This window comes from Hyaena hyaena, unplaced genomic scaffold, assembly GCF_003009895.1.
Source record: "Hyaena hyaena isolate Hyena2069 unplaced genomic scaffold, ASM300989v1 scaffold_795, whole genome shotgun sequence".
NCBI lineage: Eukaryota > Metazoa > Chordata > Mammalia > Carnivora > Hyaenidae > Hyaena > Hyaena hyaena.
Genome location: NW_024081425.1, coordinates 686,786 through 700,915, shown reverse-complemented (window position 1 = coordinate 700,915; position 14,130 = coordinate 686,786). Strand labels below are relative to the sequence as shown.

General features: G+C 39.1%; 1 long non-coding RNA gene across 1 annotated transcript; it reads left to right on the top strand.

The window, feature by feature from the left end:
- The first annotated feature begins 8,463 nt into the window (after positions 1–8,463).
- LOC120221625 lies at positions 8,464–14,130 on the top strand. The gene is made up of 2 exons (XR_005525847.1): positions 8,464–8,534; positions 13,547–14,130. It is a non-coding gene; the product is annotated as an uncharacterized LOC120221625 (long non-coding RNA).

The window sequence follows — 14,130 nt, the reverse complement described above, 5'->3', positions numbered from 1 at the left end:
TCCAGGCTCTGAGCTGTCAGCACAGAACCTGATGCGAGGCTCCGGCCCACAAACCGAGATCATGACCTGAGCCAAAGTCGAATGCTTAAGGACGGAGCCACTCAGGCAGGCAGGCTAATATGCTTTCCTACCTCTTGCTCTTCCACTCTGTTTTTCTACCCTGCAGTCCTAGTACTAAGTGGCCTTTTTATAGTGCTCACTGTTTGCCAAGCACTGCTGCTCTTTTCACACTGATTTTCTCTAACCCTCCCTTGTCCAGACTTTTCCTTTTGTTCTCTTGATTCTTACTGAACTCAACTCTGGCATTAGATAGTATCTCTTCTCTTCTCATATTCTCATGTACATACTTCCTTTTCACTCTTTTTCTTTTCCTGCCCTCTTCCCGTATTTGTGTCACTGCATTATCTTCTGCCATTTTTCCCCCATCTCCTTCTATCCCCTTTTTCCAGCACTTTTCACCTATCCTAAAAATCCTTAGCTGGCAGTCTTTGCTGAGCCCTGAGCTCTCAAGGTATGCAGAGGGAGTGCTCAGAACTCACAAGCCTGCACCACCCACTGTTCCCATCCCTGTTGGGGGCAGAAGTCTAATGGGCTTGCAGGCAATTTCAGTGATCAGTGCCGGTTCAGATCTGGAGATAATCACTCAGTCAGTTACATTGTCATTCAGATTAGCAGTCTTGTGAGAAATAAAAGCCCATCGTCTCTGAGGAGTATTTCACAGAAGTTCTTCCCAGCAAAGATCTTTTAGAGCGGTGTTTAAGAAATGTGAGCTTACACCAGTCACCCGGAGGGCTTATTAAAACAGATTGCTAAGCACACCCCTTTCTGCAGTGGAAATTGGACATCAGCAGTTCTGGCTGACTATGCCAGTGCTGCCTGTCCACAGGTCACTGGTTGAGTAGCACTACCGCACAGTTCTTTGCATTTTTCTGATCATGAACTTAGATGATTCAGGCTCACTTCAAGGCCAGTTACCTGTATTCTTCTTCCTTTGGAAATGATTTTCAGACAATCCCTGTGGAGTGACTTTCAGTCATGACGTTATTTTCTTATGGCTAAGGAACACAAATCTTTTCAGCTTTTTGCAAAATGTATGCTGTAAATCTGTCATCACTGTTAATTGCTCTCTTCCATTTCTCCTACCAGCTGTCTGCATCATCCTCCAGTTGCAGACAGGCAAAACAAACTTAATCATCTATACAGTGTTTCACTTGAAAAGAGCCGTTTCTAATTTAGACTTTAGTATGTGGATTAACTTCTGGTTTCCATGTATTTTATTTGTTAATACACATGTATGTAGGCGTGTGTAGGGCACCTGTGTATAGATGGCACCAACATGTACTGTGCAAAGTGAACTAGGGATACAAAAAATTTAATCTATGGTTTTAAGCACTCAAGTTGCTTTGAAACTCTTAAGGAACATAAACTTTTTTTTAATGTTCATTTATTTCTGAGAGAGAGACAGAGCACAAACAGGAGAGGGAAAGACATAGAGGGAGATACAGAATTAGAAGCAGGCTCCAGGCTCCAAGCTGTCAGCACAGAGACCGATACCGGGCTCGAACCCTCAAACCACGAGATCATGACCTGAGCTGAAGTCGGATGCTTAACCGGCTGAGCCACTCAGGCACCCCTGAAACTCTTGAGTATAAAACAAAACAATAATATGACAACACAATAAACAAAATCACAGTGAAATAGAACTTTTAGAATTGGAGTGGACCAAATAAACATCAAGCTTTGGGTAGCAAAGCAAAATTGAAACAGTAATTCAAGAGAAAATGGTTGACTCAATTACACTTAACTGAACAAAGGATGACCCTGGTAATAATTGTTCCCTTGCATATCCATACCCATACAAATATATTTTCTGTCTATGCCATCACTTGATATATGCCACCTTTTTGTAATCATTGGCTGTACATGTCCTATCTTCAACTACCATTGACGGCCCTCCAAGGAAGAGGTGAGGTCTCACACCTTTTCATATTACCAGCACTTAATATAGCATAAGTATGTGTTTGCAACTTACTGTTGATTAAATAAGTGCAGGTGGACACAGGACATAAGCTAGGTGGCAAATAGAATGGTCATTGAATCAGTGGTAAAGCTTACTAGGTAATTTCACATAAGCCATATTAAAGATCCTTCTAGTAGGTACCATCTAAGCCCAAGCACAATGTCCTGCATGTAGAAGGATCTCACTACATCAGCTCATTCAGTGGGTATTAATTATTTAGTAAAAGTCTAACTGACCTACTCAGGGTCTTTTAGCATTTATTAATTTACTTATTCCTCCTGACAACCTAATGATACTGGGCTTGAGGTACAGCACACAGTAAAGAAATAATTTACCTAAGCTCACAGTAGTCCAGCCGTGATTCAGCCAGGAAGTCTAGCTCCCAAGTCTGTGCTTTCAATGGCTGCACTATATTACCTTACCTCTTAAAGCAGTGGTCATCACAGTCTTCATCTCTGCAACAACAAGTGACACTCTCCCTTGCATTATTTCTTTTGGCAGAGTTGGACATTATTGCTTCCACGGTGTAATGGGATGTTTGTTAAGTGTGGGTTTGAAGCTTCATTTGGATCTAGCATTGATATTTTTAAAGTGATATTTTTAAATTTTAGGAGTGCCTGTGTGGCTGGTTAGTTAAGTGTCCAACTCTTGATTGTGGCTCAGATCATGATCTCATGGTTCATGAGATGGAGCCCCACATCAGGCTCTGCATTGACAGTGTGGAGCCTGCCTGGGATTCTCTTCTTCCTTTTCCCTGCTCTCTCTCTGTCTCTCAAAAGAAATTAAATAAACATTAAAAAAAATAAATAAAGTGATCCAAATTTCAATAGTGTGAATATCATGAGCTTACTTTGATGCTAGTTTGAATAGGATGATGGAACTTATATTTTTCAAGTCTCTGGTAAAACATTTTTATAGTTTTTTAAACATTAAGGTTAGCATCTTGACTCTTCATGATCTGAAGTTTGGCTATCTATTTTTGTAAATACATTGTTGATCCTTTTCATAGTCTCCCTCTCTGCAACAAGAAATCCCTCTCTTGCATTATTTCTTTTGGCAGAGTTGGACATTGTTGCTTCTAAGGTATAATGGTGTGTGTGGTACATTTGGGTTTGAGGTTTCACCTTGATCTAATACTCATACAGTTAAAGTGATTCAACTTTAAAAAATATGAATCAATCTTGACCAACATTTCATCCTTCTTTGAGCTCTTAAAAGACCTCATATTATCTTCTTGTCGGCCCAGGATTATTATGGAAGACTGGTATACATCCTGCAGGGCAGAAATGTTTGTCCAATAAATCAGGTAATAGATTATTTAAAAAGTCTGGGGAGAATTCTGAATCCTCCTGAAATTTGTAAGCAGACTTTTCTTTTTGAGTGTAATCACAGTAATTATAAAAGTATGATTAATAACTGTTCTTATATAATGCTCAATTTCTTCATTAAGCCCACATTCTACCTGGTTATATGTATAAGGAAAAATGGGTCAAATTTATATTATCAGTCATTAACTTACAAGGAAAATAGTAACTTAGGGCAAGTTTTCCTTATATAAAATTAATCTTTGCTTAAAATCACACATTTAGAAATTGCTCTTAAACGTGGCTTTTGAGTAATAATGAATATATTTAATAGCATGTAAAATTGGTAGCTGAAATTACACAGTGGAAAAGCCAAATGCTTAAAATATCATAAGGAAAATATTTTGTTGCTAGATGACAGTATCTACGCTACATCCAAGCAGTTCAGCTACCTTTCCCTCTTCATTTAATTTCCCCATTTCTGCTTCTCCTATCACAGATACATATCTTGGTCACAATACCCTGTTTCACACTGTGCTGGACAGTGTTACAGTGTTGATCTTCTCTGAATGGCTTCCATGCATGTATACATAAACATTATATATATGTATATACGTATATACATATGTATAATATATATGTTTATACAATATATATATAATGTTTATACAATATTTTATATATAACATATATAAAACAATCCATTAGTACATGCTATATATGTGTTTGTATACATATCTATATTTTTTCCATGCTCTAACCCCAATGAGCAATGGACAGAAGATACAATTTTTGTATCTGTCTTGTGGTCATTAGTAAATCTTCCCTGTAAATACTCATGAACTGTCTGTTGAGATGTTCTGACTTCAGCGTATACTTTGTGGTATATGGTTTGGTCCATGCTCAAAGGCTAATATTGCTTGAAGGCAAAAAGTCTGGGGAGGAAAGTATGTCCTGATGACATCCTTATGTGTTTTTTTTTTTAAAGGAAATTTTTTTAATGTTTTATTTATTTCTAGGAGAGAGAGAGAGAGAGAGAGCGTGAGCAGGGGAGGGTCAGAGAGAGAGGGAGTCACAGACTCTGAAACAGGCTCCAGGCTCTGAGCTGGCAGTCAGCACAGAGCCCGATGCGGGGCTCGAACCCACNTAAAAGATGTGCCCCTTTCCTTCACAGGTCCTAAGTTTGTTTTTGCTGTGTGAAGTTCATGAAGTTCTAGGTTAGGTGTTCCCCTTCTTCCCTACACCTGTTCTTCCAGGATATTTCATTTTATTTATTTATTTATTTAATGTTTTATTTATTTCTAGGAGAGAGAGAGAGACCGCGTGAGCAGGGGAGGGTCAGAGAGAGAGGGAGTCACAGACTCTGAAACAGGCTCCAGGCTCTGAGCTGGCAGTCAGCACAGAGCCCGATGCGGGGCTCGAACCCACGAACCGCGAGATCATGACCTAAGCGAAAGTCGGACGCTTAACCGACTAAGCCACCCAGGTGCCCCGACATCCTTATGTTTAACACAATATATGCTATGTGTCAATTTCCTGCTTTCTTCCAACAATTTTGCACCATGGCAAGCAGTTTTGAATTTTAAGGCAATAGCAGTATGCTAGTGCCAGTGCTAATGCTGTAGCAGAGAAACTGGAAGGAAGCTTCTGTCCTTTAAAATCTAGATTTCACCATGGCAGAAGGCTTCTTCAAACTAATTGTCAGTGAAACAGTGGGGGAAATCAGCTGTGGACTAGTGGAAGCCCATTGCTGATATGAAGGACATCATTATCATTGCTGACACTTGGGAAGACAGACAAGTAACTTTAAGGATGCTGGAAGAAACGATGGCTAGACTCTCATCAGAGTGTCAGGAAGAGGGATTGCTCCTATACAGCACTGGACATGCTTGTGCATAAGGACCATACTATACCTATCCTGTAAAATGCTCTACAAGCTCTTCTGTTATAGAGGACATGCTTTTTACCTTTCATCCATGATGTGTAGGTGTGTGTGTGTGTGTGTGTGTTTAAAATGCCTTCCAATTCTTCAAAGACCCCCATGGAGCTAGATAGGGGGTATCAGGAGAAACTCATGGTTTTTAGTATATAAAGATAGACATGGGAATAAATATAGATTATAATGTATGTGGGCATGTATATGCGTATGTGTGTACGTCCCACTCTTTATTTCTGTCAGCTGAGTGGGCCTAGAAGCAATAGTAATGAATATACCAAGTATCCAGATTTTTATTTCTAAATGCCATTTTACACTAGAAGGAACAGGGGCTTTGTGGATAAATGGTTGATTGAGGATTGGGATAGGAAAGAAGATGGGCTTAGAACATCTTGTGGCGGCAAAGAGGAGAGAAATCCTCAAAGAATGATGGAGACAAATAAAAAACAAAAACAAAAACAAAAAACTTGGGCCAGTCTGAAGGAGCTTCCACAAGACAAACTTGTAATAATTTTATCGTCAAAATAAATATTAAAGGATTGTAATTGAATGAATAAAATAGGAATACAATGAAGTCCAAAATAATGTCAATAATTAGGAGAGAATGGAAAACTTTTCCTTATGATAGAAATCTAACTTCTTACTGTAGAAAAAATGATGAAAATTGAAAAAATTACCATTTGGCAGTATTTTGGATTCCTGGGCCCAATTTCAAGGGGACAGGACAGAGATGCAGTTTTCCCATAACACCAGCAGTTCTCTGGCCACCAATTCCATAGGGATGGCCTACAATTCCATTCAATTCTGACACCATCTACCTCGAGATAGCAACAGATCTTGCAGGTCATGGGCTCAGTTCTACAGGACTTGTCCCCTCCATCCCCACTTCAGATGCCAGTCCAAAGCACAGGTTGTTACCTATACTTCCGACTGACTGGTTATAAATCAGAAGTTCCCATTATTCCTTCCTTGGGTTTGATGGATTTGCTAAGCGGCTCACAGAACTCAGGAAACCTCATTTATTCACCTATTTATTCGCTTATTTATTATGAAAGGCTACAACTCGTGAACAGCCAGGTAGAAGAGAGGCATAGGACAGGCATATGGGAAAGGGCATGGAGCTTCTCCGCTCCTTCCAGGCATGGCAGTCTCCCTGCATCTCTACCCTCACCAACTTAGAAGCTCTACGAACCTTGTCCTTATGGAGGCTTCACGGCATAAGCATGGTTGATCAAATCATTGGCCTTTGGTAACTGATTTAATCTTAAACTCTCCTTCCTCAGCAGCGGTCAGTGGGATGGGACTGAAAATTCCAACTCTCTAATTATGTGGTTTGTTTCTCGGTGACAACCCCTGTCCTTAGGTGATCTAGGGTCATTGCAAAAGTCACCTCGTTAACATAACAAAAGATACCGATATTGCTCTCATAGATTAAGAAATTCCCAAGGGTTTAGGAGTTTTGTGTCAGAAATGGGAGGAAGACCAAATATATTTCTTATTAGAGGTCACAACATCATAGGCAAGCATCTTAGTAATAACTGATTCAGGCAAGAATCATCAGTGATAAAACTGATGGTAGAAACTGAAACTGATACTAAAACTATGGTAGAAAGTTAGATATTACCAGGACATGTAAGTAGTCTCCACTGAGCCAAGTTAGCATTACTAGCGTCGGTTCTAAGCATCTACGCATCAGGCTAAGACCACCAGGAACACACCTGTAGTTGAACAAGCTGGGATCATCAATTGTTGCAGTAAGGAAGAATACACACCATGGGAAACCATAGGTTGGTTCAATGAAAGGGAGTTAAGAAGGACTTACAGGATTTGGGGGGTGTTAGGTAACTCTGGAGAAGGTTAAAGAAAATGGTTCTGGATTGGAAGCTGTCAGGAAGTGTGGGTAATCTATCATTGGATTTTTCAGGAAATCTTATTTTAAAGGATGACTAGACTGAAGCTAGAGCCATAATTGGCAAAGCAGCCACAGGATACATATTACCGAGGCTGGAGGGAGGTTTGGCCATTGGTGCAATGATGACAGTGTTCATTGTTTTGTCTGTGTTCAGACATGATAATGGAGGGGTCTTGTCACAAGGTCCCAGAGTGGCCTTGACTAATACTGATCTTCTGGGAAACAGTTTCTGTTGAACACAAGAGCCCCGAAGCCCAGCTCTGAGTGCCAGTGAGTCTCCTAGCAACACCAAGGCCCCGCTGGTGGCGTTCTCAGATGCCAGAAGTCAGGGACTGCTTTTCTTTTTCTCACTGGTAACCCATTAAACCAGAATCAACCAAATTGACATCCTGTGCCTACTGATATGAAAAGGAAAACAACATCACTCTTGTGGCATTCCTGCCCAAAATCCACACCCTGAACCTCATCAAGAGGAATATCCAACACAAACTGCTGGATATGCTACAAAGGAGCAGGCCTGCATTCCTCAAAAATGTCAATGCCATGAAAGAGATTGAGAAATCGTTCCAGAATGGAGATGAGCCAAACATAACAGCGGACTGCAGTGCCTGAATTGGAATTTTCTTTTACTATAGCAGACATTACTGGGATAATTGGCAAATCCTAAATAAGTCTGTAGTTTAGATGATTGTAGCAGCATTAATTTTCTGATGTTGATCGTGATACTGTGATATTTAAGACTCCTTACTTTTAGGAAGCACATTGAAGAATTTCACGGTAAAGGGGCATCATATCTACAAATTACTCTCAAATAGTTCAGAAAAAAGTGTATGTATGTGTATGTATACTTTGTGTGTGTGTGTGTGTGTGTGTGTGTGTGTGTGTGTAGAGAGAGAGAAAGCATAAAGTCAAATTTGGAAAATCCGGATGAAGAATACATGGGAATTCTTTATATAAACTTTGCAACTATTTGTAATTATATCAAAAGTTAGAGGAAAAAAACGCCTTCCTCTTCCTATTTTTACCACTGCCTTTCTTTTCCAAGTAAACGTTATCTTGGGTAAGGGTGAATTCAGCCTTGGTGTTTTAGTAACTGCATTCTTGGGTAAAATATCTATTATATACATCTTTACATCTAAATCTCCTTTCTTAATTTTTTATGACTATTAGAAGACTGACATTAGGTTTCCTTGGGGGGTAGCTACTTCCTTTAGTAGCAGTCCTTATATTTGGTAAAATGTATTATAACTCATCTTTTCTTAATTCTATAGATATGAATTGCTAGGAAAATATGCAGTAAGCTTCAATTTGAGAAATTCTCTTGGTGGCAGAAGCACAGCCTCATTGAGATGTGATCCACGGGTGAGCATCTACACACTGCATGTGTTCGCTTTTGTGTCCTTCTTCCATGTGTTGTTGACATTAGTCTGTATCAACACATTCTGTAAAACATAACATTTACACTAATACCACAGGGCTTTCAGTGCAGAATGAGGAAGAAAATAGGAGTGAAGTCTTTTTGGATAACTTTGTGAAAAACAGCTATCGTCATTATGAGTGTTGCTTAGAATACTTTATCTCAAGATTTAAGAAAACAATTCACATATGACTTAATCTTGAAGCTAGAGTATTTGGTATTCCATAGATTAAGGAGAGCCATTATTGGAGGTAAAGAGAGGTATTATTTTATTATCATTGTTGAGAACAAGCTGAAGCCATCCACATACCGTGGAACTGTGTTGAAATATGCCTGGTTCACCCAAAAAAGGAGCTAAAATCAGTAACTTAAGCTCAGTCCAATGTATCACTTAGCCTTAAAATTTGCCCATTACTTTGAAACATTGCTGTATTTAGATATTCTTAATAATTGACAACTAGTGGTGTCTCTGTAATTTTTAGTAAAAGCATTGTTACAATATCTTGCTTAGTGGGACTTTCTCATAGGTTCTCATATATATATATATATATGTATGAGTTGCCTTACTATGAGGACTCCATTATATCAGCCTTACTCAGCCCCATTACCTTTTGTCAAAAACCTGAGATTTGGCAGAATTGTTTTTTATTTCTTTTTTGCTTTGTTTTGTTTTGCTTTGCTTTTAATTAGAAAAAGTGTACATGTGGGGGAGAGTGGCAGAGGGAATGAGACAGAGAGAGAGAGAGAGAGAGAGAATTTCAAGCAGGCTCCATGCACAGTGTGGAGCCCAACTTGGGGCTTGGTCTCACGACCCTGGGATCATGACCTGAGCCAAAATCAAGAGTCAGACACTCAGCTAGCTGACTGAGCTTCCCAGGCACCTCTTTCTTTACAGTTTTTCGTTTTTGAGAGAGAGAGAGTGAGAGGTTTGACAGAATTGTAAAGAAGGAAACCAGCTTCAGTAAAGGTGGTTCTCAAGATGTGAGGGCCACTTGTCTGAAAATCACCTGGAGTGTTTGTTAGAATGAAGATTCCTGCCTCCACCTCAAACCTATTCAGTTGGAAGCTCATGATAGGAGGCGCTGAAGCTGTAAATGGGGACTTTGAAGTTCATTCAGAAAGATGACTCATTGCCCAAAGTAATACAATCTTAAACACAGAACTAATATTGAAATATTAGCAAATGGATTTAAGATTCTTAATTAATTCAAATACGTGTAACTTCATAAATATAATTATTAGATAAAGTTTAAGTGGGAGTTTTGCTGAGTGTCCACTGTGAACTCAGAACATTTATGAATGCTTAAGTTTTTAATCAAGGAGGATGGATTTCTAGATAATATTGCTAAGCTGAGTTGTTTTAAGTCACATTTTTGGGCAATAACCTTGGCAATAAAGTTTTTTTTATAATAACGATAATTATTCTTTCTTATTTATTCTTGAATTCGGCATTCTGAAAAAAGAAGAAATTGATATTCTTCTACATTGAAGAATTAAATACGTAGAGAAAAATCTTCACGATTTCTTCCACTTAATCTATACAGCAAAATATTTGGTTAAATTATAATTAAGCCTCATTTTTTTTTAAAAAAGCAGAAATTGTTATTTGAAAACCAAATGGTACAGCTATAAAGGATATTCAGTAGTCTCCCTTATCTTCAGGGGATAGTTCTAAGTCCCCAGGTTCACAGATCTGTGAAAACACAGATACTACCAAGCCCTATATATACTATGTTTTTTTCCCTTTACATATATATCTATGATAATGTTTCATTTATAAATTAGGCACAGTAAGAGGTTAACAATAATTACTAATGGTAGAACAATTATAACAATATACTATAATAAAAGTTATAGGAATGTGATCTCTCTCAGAATACCTTATTGTACTGTACTCATCCTTCGTCTTGTGATGGTGTGAGATGATAAAATGCCCACATGCCTACATGATGAGATGAAGTGAGGTGGAAGATGTAGACATCGTGACGTAGTGTTAGGCTACTATTAACCATCTGAGGATATGTCAGGAGGATCACCTGCTTCCAGACTGTGGTTGACTGTGAAAAACTAAAACCAAATGAAACAAAATTTGGATTGGGGGGTGGGTGCTGTATAAGAAATATTTCGTCCCTTTCATTAAAAGTAAACACAAAGGCTGGGCGATCCATAACTTAAGGAAACAAAAAAGAGTTTAGACTGTCATCTTATATTTGACTTGACAGTGAGGTGTACAGGATGACTACCTCTAGTTATTGCTGAATTGAATTCCAGAAAGTTCAGGAGGTGAAGAGACAATGAGGGTCATTAGCAGGGAAGGTAATGGATACTGTCACCCTTTCTGTAGATGAAGGGACAGGCCACGAAGAGTTGAACCAATGTAATATAGGTTGTGACAATATTTTGGGTGATATTGGACTGAATATAGGAAATGCACTCATGATGTCGAGGGTGTCTAAGTCTGGTTAAACCTTTGGTCCTGCACCAATGTTACCCTCCACTGGCTCCCCTATTGGTAGAGCCGGCTGAGTCTGGCCTGGCACCCCGAGGTTTACAGCATGACTGGTTTAGTTACTTCCTCTTCTGTGGGAGGTAGGTCACTAGGGGAAGAGACAAGATCCAAGAGCTCACAGGCCACCCTTGTGCCGACCTCAAGCCTACATTCCCAGCTTCCAGAACGCCTTGAGGACTCTGATTTTCTGATGCCATCTGATCCACAAAGATTAGGGCCAGTGCAGATACCACAGAAAAATACTAGAACCCTCCCTTCAAGACTCAACACCTTCCAGAATTAAATAGGAGAGATCAAAGAATGAAAAGAAAAGAGCAAGAATAATATATATAAGTGTTAGAACATGAAAGAGTTATGACCAAAGAGCAAACGTCTCCGTTTATTCTTTTTGAAAATTAAACTCCTTGAACATTAAAATTACAGTGATTTCTGATTTTAAACTTCTATGTGGATGAAAACAATTAGATTTTTTTTAAGTTTATTTATTTGGAGAGTGAGAGAGAGAGAGAGAGCACATGGGAGGGGCGGAGAGAGAAAGAGAGAGGATCTCAAGCATGCTGTGCACCTCAGCACAGAGCCTGAAGCAGGGCTCAGTCTCATGAACCATGAGGTCGTGACCTGAGCCAAAACCAAAAGCTAGACTCTCAATTGACTGAGCCACTTAGGAACACCAGTTACACAGATTTTTAACTTGTCTTTAAAGAAAAAGTTTTAGGGGTGCCTGGGTGGCTCCCTAGATCATCCAATTCTTGATTTCAGTTCATGTCATGATCTTGTAGTTCAGAAGCGTCGAGCCCTGCATAAAGCCTACTTGGATCTCTCCCTCTCTCTCTCTCTGCCCCTCCCACTCTCGTGCTTTCTCTCTCTCCCAAAATAAATAAACTTTTTAAAAAGTTATTGAAATTTTAAAGTTAATTCTGTGTGATTCAACTTCAGTTCCACTCACATGTTTGTTTTTTTAAGTTTTCTCTCCACCTAATATGGGGCCTGAACTTAGGAGCCCAAGATCAAGAGTCGCATGCTCTAATGACTGAGCCAGCCAGGAGCGCCCCCACCCCCGACCCCACTCACGTGCTGTCCATGTAAAGTATGGGTGTAAATAAAATGCAAGTATTCCAACTTAATTGGAAGTCCTGGTGGAGGGCAACCAGGATAAAACTAAGGGAACTTAATTCAAACATAAAGATTTGTACCTACCGAGAACACAGTCAGTCTGGTGCTTAAAGAAAGAGCCGTCCACTTGGACTTCTTCCCAGTTAAGAAATTTGAAACCATTTAAAATCAAATTTCCCTTTTTTTTAGGGTTGCTTGAGCTATTTAATCACATTAAAGAGATGTGATTCTTTTCAAAAACATATCAATAATATATATTGCTACAAAATATTGAAACAATGTGTTTCTACCCTTTAAAGTATCTGTACTATTGAACCTATGTAAACAAAGGAGCCACAGATTGCCAGTACCAACTGCTACCAAACTTTTGCCCCATTTCTCCTATTCTTCTTGTATAATTGTTGCTTCACTCAAGTAGGAGTGATTTCTTTCTCACTTTTTTTTTTTAAATTCAATGAGGCATTGCATTGTTTCAACAGTTAAATAGTGAATCTTATTAAGATTTTCTAAGTACCGGACAATGATTTATCTTCTCTTTCTGGTAATTGCTCACTGTGAAAATTCACCAAGAATGACTGTTAAGACTCTCTGAAGGGCCTGAGTAATTTGATTTTCATAGGCCTCAGAACCATTCACACCTGGAGGGCTTAGAAAGCATGTCATTCTAATCCAGCTCACGACATTTTACAGATGAGGCCTTCTAGGCCCCAGGAGTCTCTGAGATCTCACACACCATCAGACAGGAGTAGCTGAAGCTAAGCCTGATATTAAGAAAGTTCTGCATTCAGTCACCTGTCATTATATCCTTAGCATGTCTATGCATTTACAAAATGTTTTTGAAATATAATGAATAGCATGGCATTGATCGCTGATGCTAGTACTTAGCATAACCTGTGATTGCCAATGCTATCCTGCTTAGGGGCATAGCAATACATCATTTCTCCCTCTATGGTGTATATGAATACAGTGGTGGTGTATTTGCCTTTCAAATATGTAGCCAAAGGCTATTGTTATATTTGCTTTTGTTAACAAACCTGGGTTACCAAATGTGCAGTTACCATTGACTCAAAATGATAAGTTAGAAGAGAAAGGAAATAAGATGAAGATGTTAAGAAGTAACATGACTTGTCAATTATTATTTGTATTTTAAAATGCAATATGCCTTACCTGTCGTGGGAGCATCTCTAAATTTTTAGTTGTTCCTTGGTATGTCATTTTATCATTTCAAACATGAACATTTGGGGGGTTTGTATGTTCTGGGAGGCATCTTAAGATAAAAGACTAGTCTTTACCTTTGTTTTTACGAATTATAAACGACTTTGTCGTGGTGAGCAGCTGGAGGAGGAGAGCCCTGCCGAAGCTTCCAAGAATCTCCCAAGTGTGATTCCCTCTATGCCCACTGCCAACTGACTGTGCCTCTGTGGTTGCACTCGATGCCCAAACACTAAACGTTCCTGCTTTCTGCTCCCCATTGTGGCTCTGGGCCGAGTCATTAGGAGACGTCTGTGAGTAAAAGCATGTCCTTTGTCTACACTACATTCTGGGATGACAGCGCTATCAAAACAGAAGGGAAAAGCACCTCTGTCTTTGTTTCTCTGAAGAACAACACACATGATATTATAGATGCTCGTGTTATGAATCTTCATACAATGATACAGTACATTCAGTGCCCTTGATTGTGTTTAATCCTCCAAACATCCTTTTGAAATATTATTCCCATTTTTGAAAGATGAAATTGAGGCTCAGCACTGCCAAGTGACTCATCTGAGTTCATTTAGCTGTGAATGGCACCGTGACACCTTGAACTCAGGATTTTTGCCTCCTTGCTCTATGTCCCAGCTGCCTCAACTTGTTAATTTCTATGAAGCCTGGATTTACTTTGGTCCTGATTCTTTGGAATATTAAATGCACATTCTTTG